The sequence below is a fragment of the Cibotium barometz genome, chromosome 2, assembly GCF_041138505.1.
Source record: "Cibotium barometz isolate CiBa-2024 chromosome 2, ASM4113850v1, whole genome shotgun sequence".
NCBI lineage: Eukaryota > Viridiplantae > Streptophyta > Polypodiopsida > Cyatheales > Cibotiaceae > Cibotium > Cibotium barometz.
The window spans coordinates 1,547,924-1,554,701 of record NC_141047.1 but is presented as its reverse complement, the minus strand read 5'-3'; positions in this window follow the sequence as shown (position 1 = coordinate 1,554,701).

Sequence of the window (6,778 nt, the reverse complement as noted above, 5' to 3'; positions counted from 1 at the left end):
TTCTTGAAAGAGATGGAGTTCCTAAGATAGAGCTTTGAGGAAAAGGTCTTCCTTCATTCTTGAAATTTCTAGTCTCTAGATTCTTGATGTCTCTTTGGAGGCGGAAGGTTGGAAGGACTTCCCGGTGTCTGGAATCTCTTGAAGGATGAGGGAGCTGGCTTTGGCGAGACTTTGACGATGAAGGCTTTGGCAAAGTCCTTCACCATTCTTACAGCTTCAGCCATGGAAACCAGCTTGGCATTCTTGACCAAGGTATCTAAAGGTTCGTTCATTCCCTGAATGAACCTGGCCATAAGTTGCTCTTTGTCTAGTGGTGGTGTGAGTACTTGAGGAGAAGAGAAAATGCCTGATGATATTCTTCAATAGATTTGCTCCCCTGGTTTAGCTCTAAGAATTAATTCATCTTAGTTTTTAAAAATCCGGGGGACAAAATCTCTTCCTTAGATAAGCTTTGAGATCATTCCAGGACTGGGTATTCCTATCTAGATGGTTGGTGTCGCAATGGTTTCTCCATGCCACCCTGGCTATTTCCACAATCTTTAGCCTAGCGAGAGCCATTTTGCTCCTCTCGTTGTATCCGGTGACATCAAAATATTCCTCCATGGCTTCAACCCACTTCTCCACAGCCTCACCTAAGTTCTCCCCTTCACCTTTGAAGAGTCCTGGCTAAGTTCTATAAAGAACCTTGCAAACGTCGGGGTCAAGCTCTTCCTCACCCTCAGTGAGAGGATCTGGCTAACGGCCACGGTTCGCGCTCGCCTCATGATTCTGCCAAAAATGATACATTATTAAATTTTTATTTTGATTTCATCAACGAGATCCTAAGACTTAAGAGGTTTAAAAAAATTACTTAAAAAAGGTAAATGATCTTATTGGAGATCTATGACATATGTCCGAGTAACAAATCTTGTTTCTTCAATTCGTCAAATAATAAACAATCACTTATATAACAGGAAATTTTTCCACAAAATATTTCTTTATTCATATAAAGGTTGTAATATGTACATAGAGAATCTTGGCTCTAGAAGTCAAAACCTCCTTGGGAAATACATAAGATGACAATACTGGGCTACAGACATGCCCCAATACAAATGTTTCCTCACTGCCAAAGGAGCTACTATCTTACTACTTGGGATAAAACATCTAAGAAGTCTATAGATATGGCAGGAAAGTTTGAAATCTCGAGGCATAGGGTGATACAAAATGACACCATGAATCACTTTTAACCTCAACAGGACCATGGTCAACGAGATATTCTCCCTCAGCATCATGCACTGATTGCAGGAGGCATGGACATATTGCCCTGCGTGCCACTTGTGCTGTCGTCTCTTCGCTGGATCTGGGAAATATGAATCCTTAAAATGGCTTATGAGTCTGGCTCGGCTCGTTCGAGTCGTAAGCAAAAGAGACGATATGCTGGAGGGCAAAGGTAGTCATATCCTGACTGGGTGAGATCGAGAATATCGGATAAGTGTGGAGCTTCCATCTATAAAACCAAATTCTTTGATTAAAAATCTTCATTAATGAAGCTTAAGGAAGGAAAATACAATACGTAAATGCTCTTTCTGAGTTTTTATTATAAATCTTTTATAAGAATTCATTTTTCCTTATTAGCTTTCAACAAGGCTCTGATACTAGTTGTGAGACCCCCGCCCCCTCCACGATGCCCCCTTCGACGGTGCTGGTGGTGGAAGTAGCATCAGTCTCTCGCGCGGCGTAGGGATTCACACTCAGGGCCTCGCCCACCACTGATGTGCGGAGGACAAGAGACTAGCCCGGCGGTTCCTCCGAAACCGAACCCGAAAAAACTTTCCTCACCCAGAAGGCACGGGCAGTTCCACCAGGAAAAATCATCTAACGGGAGAATTGATCTATCGAGTCAAAGTCTTAACTAACCAAATTAATCTGACCGAACCCGAAAATCCCATGGTCAGATCAAGGAAGAGACTTGGTCCAAAGAATCACTGCTTTTTTCCTCCTTTAGCGAGGCACATCCGCTAATTCCCTCCCACAAAACAAGGACCTTCCTAGGACTTATTCTAACTAATGTAACTTAATTGTAACCATTTGTATCGCAGGAATCCCCCGATCTAGCCTATAACCGACCCCATGCGTTAGCCAACCGCCCAACCACTGTATTGGTGGGATTCCTTTATAAAAATTTGGTTCTATTTTGCCCGGGTAGTACCGAGGAAAAGAGTTCCTAGGCCCCCTAGCCGGTGTTTCAAGCAAAATTCAAGGTAGTCATACCACTTACACACCCAATATGAAATTGTCATTTTAACATATTTGGCTATCGTTAAAATAATCTTTCAATGAAATCATAGTATTACTGATCATAATCCTCCAAAATATTGAGTCCATTGTTTTACAAAATATATCATTTGAAGACCAGCTGGTGAACCAAGGAGATCCAATATCAAAATTCCATTCACAAAAGTCATTCTTTTTTTCAGTTCATTCGTATCTTCCTCGACGTACGCATGGGTGTCCTAGCAATCACGAGCCCGTGTATCACCTGGTCTAGGATCCTACTTAGGTGTCCTAGCACTTCACTCAGGGACCACTTCGTTGGTCCTCGCCCATCGTACCGAAAGTGCACCATTACAAGACCTCGACAGGTTTTGCCGCTCAAGCGACGTCCCTCGACGACTGTTTGCTAGCTGTTGCAAACGAGTCTCTCCTTAGTTAAACACATACCAAATGCTTCCTCTAGCATTCTTGCGTAAAATAGTCCTTTAAAAGAAAATAGAGGTTCTATGCAAGTCCCAGTTTGAGATTGGTTCTACAAAGCCCTTTTCCCTTAATCCAGATTTTCTTAATGGGAATCAATGATCTCTCATCAGGGTAATCTAACCATCATTTGACTGAATTTCCAACTAGATTTTTGGTGATTTCAGTTAAGGAAAAACTATGCTAATTCAATGGTAGTCCATTCTTTATGTCAAGAATTGGAATTGGTCACGAGGTTTTTGCTTGATTCAGATTGGAGAGATGGGCAAGTAGTTTACTAGCCACCCCTCTCGCAGTCGTGGTCTAACCAAAATTATTCGTGGTCTAACCAAAATTATTCGGTTTACTTCTAACTTTGATTCCTAAGGATTTTCTTCGCATAAAAATCTATTGAACTTCTAACCGCCCGTAAGGAAAATTCTGTAAGATTCCTCCCTCTAGCTTTCGAGGTGTGCAGGTGTAAGAACCTCCCCTTTTTATCTTATAATTATTCCCCTCTCTGAAATAAAAGAAAGATCCTGTTTTACCCTGTTTTGGCCTGAAGAGAGAAAATGTCTAGAGAGAGGTAATTCGAAATTGAGATTTTTTTGGATATAAAAATCCTCCTAGTGTCTAAAATGGTTTCCCTTGAAATAGAAATTCGAAAAGAACTTTCCAATGTGCAATTGGAATTATTTGAAAATAGGTATAAAGAACCTTAGCCTAAGGGTCCAGATTTTCAGAAATTTTTGGATTATGGTCCAATTAAGGTTCCTATGGACCAATAAGATTAATCCAAATGTAGGGAGGAGATAAATTGAAGAATAAAAGAAAAACCCTCTAAAAAATGAGTAAATGCTCACATAAGATGAAGAGTGAACTAAGGACCAAAGAAAAGAATTAAAAAATTAAAATTTGACACCTCAGTGTGGGGATCTCCCCTCATGAAGTAGGTACCTTTTTCTCATCATTACCCCTAATTTTCCATCAATAAAATGAGATATTTTCATCTCTCCTCTCTCCTTTTTCAAAACTAGATCCAAAAAGTAAGCTGAATTGACCCAAAAATGGTCAAAAATTGACCAGACTGATCTGAAAAATTCTAGAATCAGTTTTCTTGGTTAGAGGCTCACTTTTTCCTATAAATAGAAGCCTCCCCCTTTGTAAAAGCTTAATGGTGTTTTGTGCACTGTTACTCTACTCCTGTCCTGAGCCATCTACATTGAATTTTTCAATAATTCAATTGTTTTTGGCCTAATACTCTCCAAAGTGAATTGATGGCCGCTATTACTTCAAACAATAGTAGAACCCTCAATCCCTCAAGCCAAAGGAGAGCTTACAAGCTCCATGTAAGCTAATTTTCATACTTTGTTTATAAATTTTAATGAAAAATCTATGGTTTTCTTGATTTTTATGAATTGTAGATAATTGAATTAAATTCAAATGCTATGCCTTTGATGAAAAGGCCACCCCCTTCTCTTCTTTACATTCTGACCCTTCTTAATCCTAGAAAGATTAACTAAGTGATTAATTAAACTCTTCTTATTGTTTACTCTCTTGAATTTAGAAAATTATATAGATTAGAGTTCTATAATTCTAAATTGGGTTAATTAAGTTAATTGTAGAAAGATAAAAATGAGAAATAGTCAGCCACATACAAAGGAGGTTATGGCAAAATTTTCCAGAATTTTGTGAAAGTTTATTTTTATGTTATTCCAAAAGAGTAATTCCCACCATTTTTGCATCTTAAAGAAATATTCTAATTACTCCATGTACATATTCACCTATGAATATGCATGGATATCATTGATATTAATTATTAAATTTGATTCTATGCATAGAAAGATGCATAATGTATTTTTTTTAGTCATAAAAGTGTTATTCTTATTAAATTTGATTTCTATGCATAATGGATTTTTTTAATTACAAAAGTGTTATTCTTATTAAATTTGATTTCTATGCATAGAAATCAAAAGTGTTATTCTTATTAAATTTGATTTCTATGCATAGAAAGATGCATAATGGAATTTTTTATTACAAAAGTGTTATTCTTATTAAATTTGATTTCTATGCATAGAAAGATGTATAAAGGAATTTTTTATTATAAAAGTGTTATTCTTATTAAATTTGATTTTTATGCATAGAAAGATGCATAAAGGAATTTTTTTATTATAAAAGTATTATTCTTATTAAATTTGATTTCTATGCATAGAAAGATGCATAATGGAATTTTTTATTACAAAAGTGTTATTCTTATTAAATTTTATTAGCATAGAAAGATGCATAAAGGAAATTTTTTTAGTATAAAAGTGTTATTCTTATTAAATTTGATTTTTATGCATAAAAAGATGCATAATATAATTTTTTTATTACAAAAGTGTTATTCTTATTAAATTTGATTTTTATGCATAGAAAGATGCATAAAGGAATTTTTTTAAATTATAAAAGTGTTATTCTTATTAAATTTAATTTCTATGCATAGAAAGATGCATAATGGAATTTTTAATTACAAAAGTGTTATTCTTATTAAATTTGATTTTTATGCATAGAAAGATTCATAAAGAAAATTTTTTAATTATAAAAGTATTATTCTTATTAAATTTGATTTTTATGCATAGAAAGATGCATAAAGGAAATTTTTTATTATAAAAGCGTTATTCTTATTAAATTTGATTTTTATGCATAAATATATGCATAAAGAAATTCTTTTTATTTTAAAAGTTTTATTCCTATTAAGTTTGATTTTATGCATAAATAGATGCATAAAATGATTTTTTTATATAAAAGTGTTATTCCCATTGAAGTTGATTTTTATGCATAAATAGATGCATAAAGAATTTTTATATCAAAATTAGAATTCTCTTAAATTCTATGTTTGAATTCTAGGAGTATTTGATAAATGAATAATACTCTATGAGATAAATTTCTATCGTTTTATATTCACACGGATTGTAAAAAGAAAATTCAAAAAATCTATCGAGATCGAAATATTCAGATAAATGATTAATTATTCCTCATTGGAATTCTTAAACTATTTTAGAAATCAGTTAAGTGAATATTCAAAGAAATAAATTCAGTAAAATAGTAACTGAATTACCAAACCTTTTTGAGAAAGATAGTTCAGGAAAAATCTTATCCGACTTGAACCTTGAATCAGACTATGACCAAGACCAAACTCTTTCGTCAGTTTCGAGGAAAGAAGGTGTGACCAGTTTAGAAAAATACACTCAAAACTCTTGCCAAATCTGAAACTAAGTCTGAGACCCTTCAAATTGATCTGTGGATCAAGATTATAGAATTCGAGGAATTCTGGTATGAAATTCAGAATTCCGATCAAGAAGATAGATGTGATGAGATGCTATGTGAATCAGATAGATGTGAATGAATGGATGAGATGTAATGTGATGTGAATAGATGTGATGTCATGGGAAACGGGATGTAAATGAATGATATGGGATGTGAATGGATATGGACGTGTATGTGAAGAATGGATGTGGATGTGTAGAATGGATATGGGATGTGAATGGATGTGGATGTGTATGTGATGATTATGGATGTGAAAATGGATGTGGATGTGTATGTGATGAATATGGATATGAATGTGTATGTGAAAATGGATGTGAATGTGTATGTGAAGAATAGATGTGGATGTGTATGTGAAGAATGGATGTGAATGTGTATGTGAAAATGGATGTGGATGTGTATGTGAAGAATGGATGTGGATGAGTATGTGAAAGAATGGATGTGGATGTATGTGAAAGAATGGATGTGGATGTGTATGTGAAAGAATGTGATGTGGATGAGTATGTGAAAGAATGGATGTGGATGTGTATGTGAAAGAATGTGATGTGATGTGATAAATATATGTGGATCTGAAGTGATAGATATGAATGTATGGATAGATGTGGGTAGTCGTACATGTGAATGATTGGATGGATGTGGATGAATGAGATATGATGTGGATAGAAGTGATGTGATATAATGTGGATAGAATGTATGTGATGGGATGGTTATGAGAATGAATGTGATGGATATGAATGAATGTGATGTGATGGATGTAAATGGA